The following is a 16,309-nucleotide window of genomic DNA, read 5'->3' as shown; positions in this document are numbered from 1 at the left end:
TGCTAAAGTAGTAGAGGAATGTCCTGTTTGAAATTCTTTAATTCTGTACTTGGCAGAAGTTTAGACATCTGTGTCATGAGATGACATAAAGTAATAGATATGGCCAACTGAAATGCGTAAAGTGAAATTCAATAGAAAATGTTACATTACAAAATTTCTAACTCAGACTTTTTTCCTAGATGTCTCTTACCTGGGAACCCTAAACGGGAAAAGTGTTCTGATTCAGATAAGAACCAAGTTTTGAAATGCCAATGTCTTCTGCAAGCTGAAAATTCTGGAGTTTGACTCAAGTCAGTAGTGATCCAACACAAAACGGGTAAGTACTGCATATTCTGAGGCCAGAATGTATTGCATTCTTTACCATGCCAGCTATTAGCAAAATATGAAGAAACAAAAGATTCAGAGTTGTGCAAGAAACTGGGCTTTGGATTCCTATTAATGATAAAATTAATTTTATATCCAGAACATTGGACAATGCCCCCTTGGAGAACAAACAATGAAGAGAGTGAAAATCCCATAGACAATGAATGTTGAAAGCTGTATAATAGTCTTATCACTTTCTGTAGCAGCCTTGGTTGAGAGAGCTGTAATTAATTATAAGAAAATGACAAATGGTCAAGGCTATGCTGAAGGCAATGGCCCTGGTACTTGACGTTGTAATGCAACTGGGGAAAAGCTTGTCAAATCAAGGTTGTGTTAATTTATTAGGCAGCTATTTATGTCAAGTTGAATAAAAGGAAGTAAAAATAAAAGGTGAAATGCTACTGCAAATATTAAACACTTGGGGGTTTTTCATCATCTGTATTCTTTAAAGAAGAAAGTAATTTTATTCATCTGACTTCTGCCCCAGATGCTTGTTTACATGTCAATCACACCTCACACAGTAGGCCACTACTGAAAATCCATACATCGTTATTAGTTGGTTATATCCTATAGTGTCAGTGGAGTAAAATCTTAGTTTGGCCAAATGTGGGTTCAGTTTCTTGTCAATGAAGCACGAGTCTTTCACACTCTATCTAGTTTAATTCTTGTCAAAATTATGTTTCAAAATACTTCCTTCAGCTCCTCTGATTTTTTTTTTATACATGTGCTCTGTAAAAAATCAGCGGAGTCCCATGGTTAAATTGTTGGGTTTGCAGGGAAGGTAAATTCCAGCCTTGGCTGGGCTGTTGGCTTCTTGTGCATACTTAAGTGACTGCTTATTAAGCTTTTTTCTGTTTTTCTGTCTTGCTTATTTCAACCGTAATTGCTAATGACAGGAACTTTTCTTTAGCTATACAGGTCCCACCAAAGCTTTCAATAGGCATAAACTTATGCGAGAGATTACTATTTGAATGTAAACTGATGTGTGCTGTTTGCTTTCAGCATGCCTCTTAGGAGAGGGATTTGTTCTTTTTTTGTGGATGTTAACAAACATGGCAAAAGCCATTGACTGAAGCCAAGTGAATAACATGTGACAAGCAGTGTCCAAGAATCCTGGATCCCTGTCTTCTTCCAATGTTAATACGCAGTCCTTAGAAAATGTCATTGTGTTGTCAGTTATTAGAGAGCATCATGATACTGTCCAAACGGGCTTGTGTAGGAAATGGGCCTTTAAAGGCCAGGAAATATTCTACTAATTCTCCATGAGCAACAGCATATGGGCATTTAGCACAGATGCTGCTCTAATTATGATACATTGGAACTGTACGTCAATAGTCCTAAAATCTGCAGCTCCAGTTACACAACAGAGTATAGGTAGCAGTTGTTATAAAACATAAGGATTCTTAAGAGTCCTCTAATCTCCACTTATGTATGCATCTTGGGTTTTTTGAAGCTTTAAAAAATTCTGTAAGGATAGAAAGATCCTTTATATATGTGATGACACTTCAAATTGTCTTTATTTTTCTCTGAATGTTGGCTGTCTGGCTATTTAACTAGTTAACTTGCATTTGACTGCTATTACATCTTAGACCAGAACGTGACAATGTGTGATGGTACTGCTTTTGCAGCTTTCCAGGTGGCTGTCACCAACTCATCACTTCTGTTTTTCACCGTTCATTAAATTATACCAGGAAGAAGTGACTGATCTAACTGTAAAATAAACCCTCCTCCAAAAATCAGTAATTTTTTTGCTTGATCAGTTGATTAGTAAGACTTGGGTCATTTTGCAGCATGTATCTGATTAGAGACACCTTTTGCTGAATGTTAAGCATATATCTACTGTGATGCAATTCCAAGCAGTGCTATAAATCTGTCTATATAGCTGTCTAATATATGGTTGGCATTCGAAAATTGTTTGAAGTGATGAATTGCCAATAAAGTTCTTAGCTTGCTCTGTAGGCTGGAGCTGGAGCTCCACTGGTCCACTAATGTGCAATTTATTTTCAGTGCCGGACTTTGTATTTAGAGGATTCTTGCTGTTCTATTTAAACATGGCCTGATATGGCCATAGTCCTCTGGACTGTGTTGTGTTTTTTTATATATATATGTGTGTGTGTATATATGTGCTATGGTGCTTATTTATAAAAGCTATATATGGGGTGCTTTGAGCAGACCTTCTGACACTACAATACGCTGGTGATGAAGTCCCAAAGACTGGTGCCACAACACTGCAGTAGCAGAGCAACCTGCTGCCCCTGCTTGCCAAGAGTTAAGAGATGCACTGGATGCTATGCTTCTGTTCATACTGGCCACCTTCTAAATACTGAGCAACATATAGTCACCAATTTGTTACCAGAGGGGGCCATTCAGACATGTTAACACAGTTATAATGAGAGGATTCTTGACATGGATAAGAATCCTGGTGTGGGGCAAAGCCACTTTCACATCAGCAGTGCAATTAAAGTTGGCCCTGAAGCAATTGGCAAGCTGGAATGAGGCATATTTTCTTAGCGCAAGTTTGCTGACTGAAGATGATGAGCCTGTTTTTATTTTTTTTTTTGTTGCTGAGGCTCAAGACATGAAAATGTGTCTGAAGTCTTTCATTTCCACCTATTGAAAATGCTTTAAAAAGGAAAGAAATAAACAGATGGCGCTCATTAGCACAAGAGTGCTTTAATCTTTTGCACATTTTAAATTTTATTTTCCTTTCAATGTTTGTAAGTAAATTGGTATAAAATTAAGACTTCACCAGAGCAATTGAATTTCACACATTTCAATCCATGAAAGGAGAGGTGGACTCCATCCAAATTGCGACAACTGATGTAATCCTGGCTTCACAATTATCTATTATGATCAACAAATGCATTCTAAGTGAATGAAATGCAGTGAGGCTGGCCCTTACACATCTTACTCAAGCAAAACTCAATTGAAAGCCCTGTGTACAACTGGGTATCTTGCCTCTACAATTCAACCAAATAATTTTTATTTTAAGCTGAAAAAAATACAGAACTCATCATTTTGAGGAACATGTGCAAAAAACTGTGGATAAAATTTGCTATTGGTATAAATTGCCAAAGTTGCGGGCACATCAGTGGAGCTATATAATTTTCACTACAGAATAATCTCCCAATAGCATGCTGTGGGGGTCACCTGACAAAGATGTGAAAATCCCTTGATTCTTCTCATGGCTCGCTAGCTGAATCACCTTGTTCTTCTGCAGTTCATGCTTATTAAATTCTGTCTCAAGCCAGGGTGTATGGCCAGGCATGGCTGCTGCCACAAGTTTTGATCCTATGTCAGTCAATGTGTTCGGTCAAAATACAATTCTTGATTCAGTTAATAGGGGAGGGGCACCACTTCTGAGGTATTAGAAGGTCATGCCTTCCCTAGAAGGGTTATGAGTTGCAGTTCTTGTCAGAGCGATCAGTAAGATTTGTCCAGAGGAGATTCCGTGTAGCACTGAGATAACAGCCCAGAGTTACGGCATGACGGTGGTTACGTCCCATTGTTTGTGAAAGCGGTGTTATCGTACATAATTACAAGTGCAAACAGAAGGTTTCTGATATCTGTCCTCTAAATAGTATTACATTCTTTAAGGCTTGTTCTATATGATAGAAATTGAGGTCTGATCCTCTCTGATTTATTTTAGAACAAAGTTGAAAATTGGAGGACTGCTAAATTTGCAACATCAGAAAATGAAGTTGAAGACTCTTGGGGGAAAAAGATTTTAATTCTGTCCCTCTTAAAATTGAATTGTGTATAAGGTGGCTTTTCTACTCCTAGGAGCTTTCTTAGTTTCTGAAAAAGAATGTTTATTTTTTGTGCTACTGTACAGCATTCTTTCCTTTTTTTAAAAAAAAGGAAAGCTTAACATTTCAGTTACATTGAGGCATTTTCTTCTGCGTCTAGCCTTTTAAAATACTAGACGTTCTAATAGACAATGGAGTACATCTCATTCTGGAAAGGTATTTTTAAATCGAAAAAAAAGCATTCTCACTTGGCTAATATAGAATTTTTCAGATTTTGCTATCTAATTGCACTATTTTGGATGAGAAAAAGTGTTTCAACAAATAGCATGTCAAAATCTGAATAACTTAAAAGGACTGGGTATGTCTCTCCCTTGCAAGGTTTCTTTTCCTTGATATTTAAACAAAAAACGTTCTGTGTCTGATTAAAGTACTTTGCACACAGTTCTCTGGACAAAGTCAGCTGTTTTGTGGAAGCTGCTGGGGAGGCCTGATAGTGTTAGCTTTTTTGCTTTTCTGTATTTCCTAGGGCTATTGGGGTTTCAATTCAGAATCGTTCAGTTGTGATTTGAATTAGAAAAAATTAGCTTTACCTCCTTTCTGTTACTTTTATTTTTTAAAATTAGGTATAAATGACACTACTGCTGACATTCATTTTCATGGAAGGAGTTCAAATGTCATCTTGACCATATTCTAGGCCTCAAAGCTTTATGGATGTCGAGAGGTCTTTTTAGACGATCCTCATGCCTTATGGCAGAATAAAGTACCCTGCATCTGTCAAGAGAAGTGTGTTTCTTTCTTATTCTTAAGGTTCTACAAAGATGAAGAGTCCACACACTCTCTAGCCAATTTGTTCTGGTGCTGAAATAACCTTAATGTTTGAAAGCTTTTCCAGCTCTCTACCCCGGAGCTTCTTTGCTACTTTAACCTTATTGCTTTTGTTTCATCTTTCACAATGAACATACTGTTGCTTTGTTGTTAACAGCACTTCTTTTTGTATTTAAACACCATTGACATGCTCCTCCCTCGATTCATCACACTATACATATATTGGCACCTATACATGCATGTACGTGCAGGGTGTGTTCTAGTTAAAAACATGAAACTCTGTGCTAATGATAACCACTTATTTCAACAAAAGTAGAAAAATGAGACCATCACAAGCTGCCTTTTGTCATCTGAGATATTTCTTGCATAGCCAGATAAAATTATTACAGTGACAAGTCAATTACGTCATGAAGAATCATAATTTCCAGCAGAAAGCAGTCATACACAGTGGTGGATAATCTGAATATCTTTAAATTCATGGTACACAGCTGACTTTTAAAGTAAGCAGCACTGCCTCTTCCTTATGATACATTTGGATTCAAATGTACATGCGCATATTCTTGAATGCCTCCTTTTACAAAAAGCCAATTTTGTACTGTCATATTGATGCCTCTTCCTTCGGTTGATACATTTTGTTAAAAATTACCACACTGTGACTACCTCTGCTCTGTCAGTAGAGTTACTTAGAAGATCTGCTGGAACATGGAATCTGTTTAACGGATCTCGGTTCAGGAGAAGTTGAGAGGGGAAGGGGTAAAAATAGCAGTCCTTTCACAATGTTTCTATGGGTTTACTTGAAGACTAGGAGATGTTTGGGAATGCACTGCTACTGTTGCAGTCACCTTAGCTAAAGACATAGACCCTGAGCGTCCTACTTTGCATACAGTCTATTCATTTTTTAGACTTCTGTATGAGTGTAGATAGAAATCTACCTTTAAGTGGAATCTTCATTTTATGCTGGGAAATGACTGTGCAATGAGCAGGGAGCCTAGTCCTGTTGTTTTGGTAAATGAAGTTTCAGAAGAATATTGCACAGAAGTTACTCAGATTTTCACACTTAACTTCACTTGGCTAGCTGTTTACTACAGGGGATTCAGCCCTTCCTGTGCTGTAACTGACTGGGGAAGGTGATAGGATGGTCCTGTAGTCCAAAATAGCCTCTGTAACCATTTAGTGCAGTCCTAACTATTTATTCCTTTAGTTCATTAATGGCTGGATTCATCCCTTTATATAGTCATTGATGAATATTAAAGTTGTTATAATGAGATGGTTTTGGATTAGCTAGCAAGCTGATCGTGGAAATTGATTCCCATAGAAACAGTTGCTGCGTTCACAGTCTCAGCACCTCAGATACAGTACCCCAGAAAACAGTTCCACGAGGCCAGTCTTTAAATTTCCTTATTTCTCACACGTTCATATATTCATTAAGATATATGTGATCCTGACTAAACTCAAGATACTCAATTCTGTTAATTACTGTAGTTCCATTATCCATTCACATGTGACACCGATATTTAATCTTGTTTACCTAACTTTGTTCCAATGTTGCATGATCAAAAGGAAATATTTTTCTTATCCTATCTGAGATCTGTACTGTACCATTTACCAATCTGCTTTGAATACTAATGTCTTTTTGCACGGTCAAAAGAGCAGTTCACACTTTATATCCTATAAGTCTAGAACCTCATGTGGCATAAGCTAGGATTTGTTCTAGTAAAGCTATTTGTACTGCCATAGTATCTTTCTATTTAGTATACAGATACTGAACTAGAATTGCCTTCTGACTATACCTGCTTACTCATGTTTAGAGATTATTTATTTTGTCTTCTAAGGAGGGGAAAAATGTAAGGTCTGATCTTGGATTCGCTTAGCTTTATTTCATACCTTGTGTAATTTAACGGACCCTAATGGAGTTACTCCTCATTTACAGCAGTATAAGTTAGATCAGAATCAAGCCTCCAGCTTGTAAGTGCTGCTAGTTGAACTGAAAACCAACTTTCAGCAGCAGTTACCAGATCTCAGCATAACAGATAAAAGGACACTCCCAAGAGCAGAAACCCCCTTGAGCTGAGGGAGAATAGAAAAAGGCAATGTGAACTGCATGCTGTTCTATCAAGAGCAAACATTAGAAGGATTCTACTGAAATTAACTTGAAATACAATTTCAGCACTGCCTTATTTAACAGGCTCAGAAGAGCAAATAGGAGAGGAGGAAGACAAATGAGGACTTTAAAAATAAGAATTCCAACTAAAAGAATTGATTTTGCATTTTATTTGAAAAATTAGGATTTTTTAAAATGGTCTTCCTTTCCTCCTCTGCTCATGGTAGCAAATAGAAAGGAACTAAGGGCAAAATGCACCCCAGAATTTGAAAATGTTGCCACAGTATTTTCTGCATGTTACCCAGGTAAACTTCTTTTGTGAAAAGAATTTAGATCCCTGAATCTTTGGAATGCTGTATTTGAATATCACACTTCATAGAAACCATCCTCTGAAGTACAAGACTGCTACTGTCATTCCATTGGATGAGTTATTAGAAGACTATGTATCGTTGTAAGACCATGTAGTTTTTTTAATGAAATTTGGAAAGGCCTTTTTAACCAGAAGAATCTTTTTCGATCTCTTTCAAGCTGAAGTAAAGATCTTCTTTATTATTAAGGTTTTGGTGCCAGTATTTTGAATGTGTATTTATATAAAAACAAGCTATAACTGTTCCTTCTTCTAGCAGCTAATAATTGTATAGGGGTAGCCCCATATTATTCTCCCCTGCAGGTTCCCTCTTATGTTTCCTCTTTCCCTGGAATATGGTTTTCTTCCATCAAACTCCTGTTCCCTTTGATATCATTCTCCTGTCATCTTCAACCCATCTCCTGTCTTTTCTAATAGGCCTTTTCTTCCTACTGCCGCCTGCAGGCCTCCTTCACTTTGTTCTTAGTAAAGTGATGTTGTTCTTTCCTTTGCCAAGTTCTATCCCTTTTAGACATCTGACCATCTCTCTGTCTTTGCCATTATACCCTCTTGCAGCTTTATTTTCTCCTTCTGCAGACCATCGTTGCTAGTACACTCTTTCAGCTTAAAAAGTCCTTGTGTATGCCACAACCACTGGCTTGGGTCATCACTGCCCTCCCGCTGCTGTTACATCTTTTCTCCCTTAATCTCCAGCCCCTAACTGAAACTTTTAGCTCTCAGTTTAACATGGTGATTCTATAGTCACCTCTGTGTCTGAGCCCTTGCCTGAGCTCTTATTTTTGTTAACTTCTGGTGTCCAATTTCAGATTGTTTGCTTTGACAGAAGGGTATCCTGTGTAAGAAAATGAGAGAGGGTAGGAATAGTAAAGGTTGTTTTCCTGAAAAAACTTTAAAAAAAAAACCTGTTTCATTCCTCTGGGTCTTTATTTTCTAGCTGTCCTAACAAAAAAGTGAATATACTTCATCACATTAGGAGACTTAAGTTGAAATTAGGACAATTCATAACTTAATACTGTTGATTTGTTGGCATTTTTATTTAAAAATAAGTTATTAACACTGTCAGACTGTTGAAGCAGTGTATGGGATAAATACACTGTGTTTGTTTCTCAGAGCTCCTACTTTAACACACCATGTCTGTCCTCACATGCACTGTTCTTCTTCACCCTTTGTTAAGAACATTTCAAGCTTGAATAATAGAAAGGCAATATGGCTCTGTACCCCTTCCAGGAAGTGCGGGACATTGTAGTTACTTGGTAAAGAATGGTGCATGAATGAACTCAGGCGAACACCTAATGCTGATGCCAAACCAATTGCTTTGCCTGCCCTTAAAGCACTGGCTTTATCTTTAGCATTGATCTAGACTTTAGGGAAAAGCTGTCAGGAGATGAACCACCTATTGATTTGGTCTTCAAGGCTTTCTTGTGTGTCAGCTTCTGTGAGAAAGCTGTGCAATGTAGTTAGACAATTGGCAAAGAACAACTTTGTTTTGAATTGGCAACCCTTCCATGTGGGCATGCTTTGCATTTGAGCGTTCAGTCTTTCTGTTGAGCTTGTATCATAGCTATTGGCCCATTCTGAATCTAAGTAATCAAAGAAGAAAGTCTTTGAGGTGTGATTCCCCCTTTTCTTACAATTTCCAGAACCTGATGTTCCTCATCCCCAATGTAAGGTAGCAGTTACAGTGCTCTGAAGCTAACGGAGAGCTCCTGTTTAAAGAAGTTACATAGTAATACAGAAGCAAAATGAATGGGAGAAGAATATGTCATTTTGCTTGTTCTGCACATAGGAAACTGAGACAAAGAGATCCAATGAATTAACCAAGGCAATGAAGGGAGCAGATCACAGAACTGATCTGTATTTTAAGCGCACAATCGCCTCCTGTATTAGACTTAAGGCTTTTTTATCTGAGAAGTGAACCCAAGTCCTTCTGAACTGGCTAAAGTTGATATAACGTTTTAATTACCGCTTCTGCATACTATCAAGTATACAGAGCTTCACTACGTACTTAACAAGTGAGACACAAGTTTATTGACTTGAACTATTTCCTTCTACCTTACTGGGAGAAAAATCTGGATAATGAGCTGAATTCTCAACCTTATAAATGTTACTGCATTAAAGCTGCTATGAATGATAGTTTGGGAGTCAGTCTTATGAAGGATCTAGAAGCAGTGACCTTGTCACCCCTCCCTCCTTCATCCATCATCAGGAAATTTTATGCTAGTGGTTTAAGTTAGGACTGCAGTATACATAGCTGAATTGTTTGACATGTATGGATTGCCAGCTGGATTCCAGCATTCACCAGAAGAAAGGTTGGAGGATCTGGAGAAACTAGATTTCTACCTGGCCAAGCGCCTCTGTTTAAATAAATTTACTGCTCACTTATTATTAAGGTGTTGAGAAGATTCATTCATCAGAGTCAAGTCAGAAGCTAGTATCCTTTCCAATGCAGACAGTTTGGGCAGATGCCTTTTCATGTTTCCCTGTAACTTAGATTTAACTTTCAGCCTAAATGGTGGGGCTGTTAGTGCTGGTTGGGGAAACACTGCTGATGCTTTTGAGAGAAAATATGTCTGTTCATCTTCAGCCAACACATCTGAAGACACAAAATAGTGAGAGGAGTCAACACTGGAAGGAACCTCTTTATAGCAAGTCTGTGCTCTTTTCAAGTGCTAAAGAAGCTTTCCCTCTCTTGCACAGAAGGATGAAGTGTAGAAGGAACCCTTAACATCAGAAAGCACAGAGTTTCTGCAGGTGGTGCTGCAATATAGAATATCCTGGCCCTAAAGCTGCCCTTGGCCAGGTGGGCAGGGCATCAAAAAATGTGTTCTTTCCAAGGGAAAATGCTATAGCTGGGCTCTAGGGCAGCAGTAGGCACGGAACATCACCGTGGTTCACTGCAGGAGGAAACATGCTAGCTCACTAGAGAGCTGTAGCTACAAGCAGTGTGCCAGGTGCCACATCATATGGCCCCAGCTCTTCAGATTGCTTTAAAAGAAGGCAAAAAAAAAGTTATCTTCAAGTTCAGCCTCAGCTGGCATTTAGCTTTTAGGTCTATTACAGAAGTAGTATTTCAGCAAGCGTTTATTGCAATACTGGGTCCCTGGGAATAGGGATGGGAGTCTAATGGAGGAAATGAGTAGTATATGCCAGTGCCTCTATAATAAAGCACTAGTCCTATCTCTTCTTTCAGAGTTCTCACTTTTAGAAATATGCTGTTCAAATCATGTGTAGAGTTTGGCCCTTTTTTTTTTTTTAGCCTAACAACTAACCGGTATATTAAAGTAATGTAATTTGATGGGTCCACCTTCCTGTTGTCTTTTTTCCCAGCTCAAACATTACATCTGTTATCGTTTGTGCTGGAGGGTGTGATTATCCTCTATAGATAGAAATGTTCTATTGACTGAGTCAAAGGCATTTAGTTCGTCCAGAGAAGTTATTGTTTGGAGGCCAAAATGTCTCCAGTTCATATCCTAGTTCTTGTTTCCATTATTATATGTGTGTGATATTAATTTCTGTCTTTGAGGGGAAAAAGAAATCCATCTAGTGCTATGAGAAGAGGGGAGAAATGAAAGTGAATGTCTGTGGACATCTCCCCTGGCATATCTTTTCATCTTGACAATAGCAAATACTAAGGGTTTCCATTTAAATTCACAAATAATTAAAAAAAAATGTTGGAAGGTGTCCCAGTTTTTATCTGGGGTAACTTAGTTTTCTTTTCTTCCTTGGACAGGGTTTATATCTTTTTGTTAAATAATAAGAAATTAAAAAATATCAAGTAACCCAAAAATCCACTATGATGAACATAACATTTATATGAGAGAAGTAGCTCTCTCTAGTGGGGCCTCCTGTATCAATTTAATCCAAACAGAAATACAGATCTTTGCTGCAGGAGTTAGTAAACTGAAACTGCAAAACAGTTAAGCCAAACACCAAAACAGCTGCTATGATTTATATTTACTTAGAGAAATGCATTATAGTCATCATTGCCTTTTATCTCAACCATAGTGTAGAAAATTACTTTCCACTGTCACGATTTATGAAATACTCTTTGAATGCTTATCACTGATACACAATCACTGCAACAGCAGCAAATGAGCAGGTTTCTTTTTAGCAGCTCTTCATGGTATTCAAGTAATTTATACTAGAGGTAGCCAAAAATTGGCAGAGATGGGGGGGGAAAAAAAAAGTAATAAAGTCGCTGAAGTTACTTTCCACTAATAAAAGCTCCATTACTTAAGAAACTCAAAACTTCCTGAACAAGGTAACACTTGTCAAGTAAGCGTGAACACTTAGAGAGGGGAAGTGTGAGACAGAGGTCCAGTCATGTGCTCAGGGTTGCCAGACTCATCACTTGCAGATCCTCGGAGGTCTAGTCACAGCCTGCAATTCTTTCCTCAAGCAGTGTTTTTCTGCCTTCTCCCAGTGTTACTGGAAAAAGGTCTTCTTTTTTCCAGTAATGTTTGCAGTTACAAGCTTACAAATGTGGCCTTAAAAGTTCCACCTCTGAAATACAAATCTAATTCTTTGGCATCCTTCATCCTTACCCATATCCATTTAGCTGTGTTATTGTATAGCTGTCAGCAAGCCAGAGCGACTCAAGTCTCATAGAACAGTCATCCAAAACCGAACACACACAAAAAAAGATTGAGGGCAGAGAGCATTCGAGTGGCTACCCTCCCCTACCTCTGTGGAAGGCAGCCAGTTAATTTCTTTAAAATAAAAGTATTTCAGCCAGCTGGATAGTGGCACTTGGCTGCCCTTGCAGGGCCTCCTTGGCATTTACTCTAGCCATGGGGTAACTTAAGTATTCAGAATGTGTAGAGGTAGCTGTCAATACCTAAGGCTGTACACAGAATGAAGAAATACAATACCCCAGCAACAAGTAGTTCAGCATAGCAAACTAAAACACTCAAGCCTGACCCTTCTTGTTCAGCCATTATGTTCGCACTGCTGTTGAAGTTAAAGGCGCAAATGTCTGACCACTCCCCAGCTCTCAACCTGCTGTTGGAATAGGTGGCTGACTGTTCTCCGTTCTCTTGGAGGCGCCTGTCAGGACTGTTACAGTATATAATGCACAGGACTGCATACCTGTTCGGGAATGCAGGCCATAGCAGGAAAAATGAGGAGGAGCTATGAGTTAGGAGTTAATTTCAACAAGTTGTTTCTTTGAATGCCTGTCCTGGTTTTGGCTGGGATAGAGTTAATTTTCTTCCTAGTAGCTGGTGTAGTGCTGTGTTTTGGATTTAGTATGAGAATAATGTTGATAACACACTGATGTTTTAGTTGTTGCTAGGTAGTTTACACTAAGTCAAGGACTTCTCAGCTTCCCATGCTCTGCCAGATGCATCAGAAGGAGGGGGCACAGCCAGGACAGCTGACCCAGACTGGCCAAAGGGCTCTTCCATACCATATGACGCCATGCTCAGTATATAGGCTGGGGGGCAGTGATCGCTGCTCGGGGACTGGCTGGGCATCAGTTGGTGAGTGGTGAGTGGTGAGGAACTGCATCGCGGATAGCTTGCTTTGTATGTTATTACTACTACTACTCTTTTATTTTATTTCAATTATTAAACTGTTCTTATGTCAACCCATGAGTTTTCTTACTTTTACTCTTATGATTCTCTCCCCCATCCCACTGGGGGGAGTGAGCAAGCGGCTGGGTAGTGCTTAGTTGACGGCTGCCGTTAAATCACAGCAATGCCTCCACAAATAGATATGACTGAGTGGAAATTCGTGGCATCTCTTGCATGCTGAGTGTAAAAACTTGTGTCCCTAAATGGAAACACCTAGGAAAACAAGGCCTTACTCATTTGTATTTTCCCTGATGTGGCATTCTTGACTTTGAGCTGTCTTCACCTTTTGGAGGCATTTTTGGTAAGCTGGACTGGTGTGTTCTGCTGCAGTGTTGGTGAAGTGGGGCATCCTATTCATTGCTTAGCCTTCATGCGAAGTCTGTGCAGAGCAGTGCTCTGTGGCAGGTGGCTGTAGTGATCAGAAGGGTAGTCTTCCCCTTGGCGTGCAGATTTCAACAGAGCAGAGTCACAGGCCGCAATGTACACAAGGGGCTGTTTTGTGTATGGTCAAGTCCAGACAAAGAAAAGATGTCTGTTCTTTAATTGTGGGATTCAGTACAAAGCTCCTAGCTTTAAAAGTGCACCACAGCACTGGAATTATTTAAGCAAGTGTTACTACAATTTCTTCTGTTCTTTAGAAGAGATTGATGTATTCAAGGTCATGACTCATGCTGCATTGATTTCTTGCCAGGGGATTTAGACCTTAAGTGATGGATTGTGTTGTGAACTGATAATTTTTTTTAAAATTAGTAAAACTTCACAGTATACCTTTAATTGTTAATATTTACTGAGCAGTGAATGTATCACAGCTCTATGGTCTATTACTGCTTCCTTCTGGAAAGAGCATTTGGAAGACAAAAGCCCTTTTCGGTGGCCTGCCATACTGTTTGATAGCTTTTGTAAATGCTTTCAAAAATGATAAACGTGATGAGCCAGGTCCTTAGTTGGTATAAATCATCCTCACCCCACTGGATTACACCAGCTGTCACTCTCCGAAGAGTTGTCCAAAAGAGCCTTTCATTGGCTACCTGGCAGGGTTCAGTTATGTCAGTCTCTGAGCTGTCAATGGCTCTGGATGTGAATTGTCCCGATGTGGATTGAGTACTGCACCATCCATGCTCTGTTTTGGACACTGGGAGACTTTGTGCAAGCCAAACAGAGCCTCACTGCTGCTGGACCCCACTGCAAATGATAGCATCCATCATCACTTCCTTCCTACTCCACTAAAAGTAGGTTTATGAATCTGGACCACAGCTAAGCAAAACTTGGCTAGCACTTATTTAAATCTTTCAACCAGTTTTCTTCAGCTATATTTTCCTCTGTATTTAATTTTCTACTATTATTCTGAGTCTTTGCGATGACAGGAATGCTTATTTGTCTTTTTTTTTTTTTAACAGAGTGTAGAGGAAATAAATAAGTGTTGCATTCACCACCATGCGTATTCATACCAGGAGCTTTTCTCTCTGTAGATTTATCTAATCACAGGAACGCATAATCTAGTTGTCCAGTGCCAACTGATTGAAAATGTGAATATCAAGAGGGAAGAAATATCCCTGAGATGTGCAGGATTCACCAGAATTCATTTGCTTTGATAGGGTTGGGAGGTTTTGGTTGCCTTTTTTTTTTAATGTTCTAATCTGTCCAAAATAGAATTTTTAAGTAGAGAGGGGGAATCCACTAAATTATTGGCTATATATATTCTACGCCCAGCTGTGCTCTGCCCTTCTTTCTTTGCTTCTTGGTTATCTATGCTAATATATTTGGAACAGCATCCAGATACCAGGTAGTTCAGGAAAGGGTTGGCTTCTGATGACAAAGATCAGTGTTCTGTGAAGTTAAATGCAAATCCTTTTTCACTATGTATGCTGTTGCTAATGGATAACTGGATTTTGGCTATCCATTATCCTAAGAGTGAAGGGACATTCCTCTGTGGATATGTTGTAAGGATTCTGCATGGTGTTTTCTTATACTACTCATAATCTTGCTTCTAGTGAGCATAATGAAAGTGGGCGTAGAGTGCAAACTACTCTGGGATGTCTTTGAATTGTTTTGCACATCCAACACAGTAGAAATCTGATCCCATGGAGAGCTCTCAGAGCATAAGCCAGTAAGAACACTTCATAATAGTATGAGCCCAAATAGGTTTTGGCTCTTAGAATTAGTAAGTAAATTGCTGTTGATAAATAGCTCCATGTCCCGGTTTTAAGAATGACAGAAATCAATGGCAATATAAAGAGACAGACAGTAGTTTGCCTCGATTCCTGTGGTTAAACTTGTGTTGAGTATTTGCCGTCAACAGCACTTGTCTGTATGTCCACTGGAATTCTATGCTGACAGTTACTGCACAGGACAAAGGTCTGCATTCACAAATGCAGTGGCTGTGGCTACATGGAAAAGATTATGCGACCAAAAGTGGAGGTTTCCAATTGACATAAAGGATTTGAGCATGTGACACCATTGCATTTTGATTGGTTTTCTGTGCATTTGGAAATACCCTGCATAATTTCCCAATTTGTCAAATGCTCTTTGTGTTTTCAGTGATTAATTCCTGATCACAAATACTCATTAGTTACCTCAGCCCATCAAATGGTAGGCACGGTCCTGAGAACAAGAACCATACTTGTGACTTTTTGGTTAGAGTACGATAAGGGAAGAGGAAGAAAGAGGTTTTACCTGCTGCCACAGTCTCCAGATGATAATACTGCTTGTTGTCACCATCCATAGCTGTATCTCATGATGAAGCTTCAAAAAATTCATCCTATGCCAGCCTTGTAATGTTAAAATATAATATCAACAAAGAAAAGGAAATTGTATCTCCTTCTACTACTCTTTAAGCTTTATTTCTCTACTCCAATACTGAATAGAAAGGAGAGCACTGGCTCTGGGGTCCTCTGTCTTTCCTTTCTTTTATGAGCCTATACAGGAGGTTACAGAAGGGCATCAGGCTCTCCGCACTGTGCCAATATGGCGTGCTTTACACAGTGAGAAACTGGGTCCTTCCAGCCTTTACTGGAAGAAAAACTCTACCGTTTCTTCAAGTGACTGCATTCTCACATGGAAATAAAGCAGGAGTGTGGCCCTTAAAACAAAATCCCATTCTCTTCCTCACCTATTCACTATTTAGCATTCGCCACCATATATTGCAGTACTAAGACTCCAGTAAGACTTTATCAGTCATGGTTTTGCAATCCTGCTAAAAAAAGTTCAGATTTCATTAAACAATGCTGCACGATGAATGGATAGGATAAAATTTAGTGAGATTAACTGGGCTGTATTGTAGATGCCAGTCATCTTTAAACGAATGAGCAATGTCAAGATAGATGAAAAATGA

The 16,309-nt window shown here is 39.0% G+C and overlaps 1 protein-coding gene across 3 annotated transcripts in view; it reads left to right on the top strand.

Moving 5' to 3' along the window:
- Positions 1 to 16,309, top strand: part of LOC148056077 (uncharacterized) — a 174,375-nt gene that overhangs the window by 102,234 nt on the left and 55,832 nt on the right. For all 3 annotated transcript variants that reach the window (XR_015704042.1, XR_015704040.1, XR_015704041.1), the window contains exon 9: positions 180 to 316. The gene's annotated coding sequence lies outside the window, so the exon portion shown is untranslated. The remainder of the gene's footprint in view (positions 1 to 179; positions 317 to 16,309) is intronic.

The sequence above is a fragment of the Nipponia nippon genome, unplaced genomic scaffold (genome assembly GCF_047370975.1).
Source record: "Nipponia nippon isolate SJK-2023a ecotype South Korea unplaced genomic scaffold, ASM4737097v1 scaffold_18, whole genome shotgun sequence".
Taxonomy (NCBI): domain Eukaryota; kingdom Metazoa; phylum Chordata; class Aves; order Pelecaniformes; family Threskiornithidae; genus Nipponia; species Nipponia nippon.
Note: the sequence above shows the minus strand (reverse complement) of the source record. Positions and strands in the feature narration are given on the sequence as shown.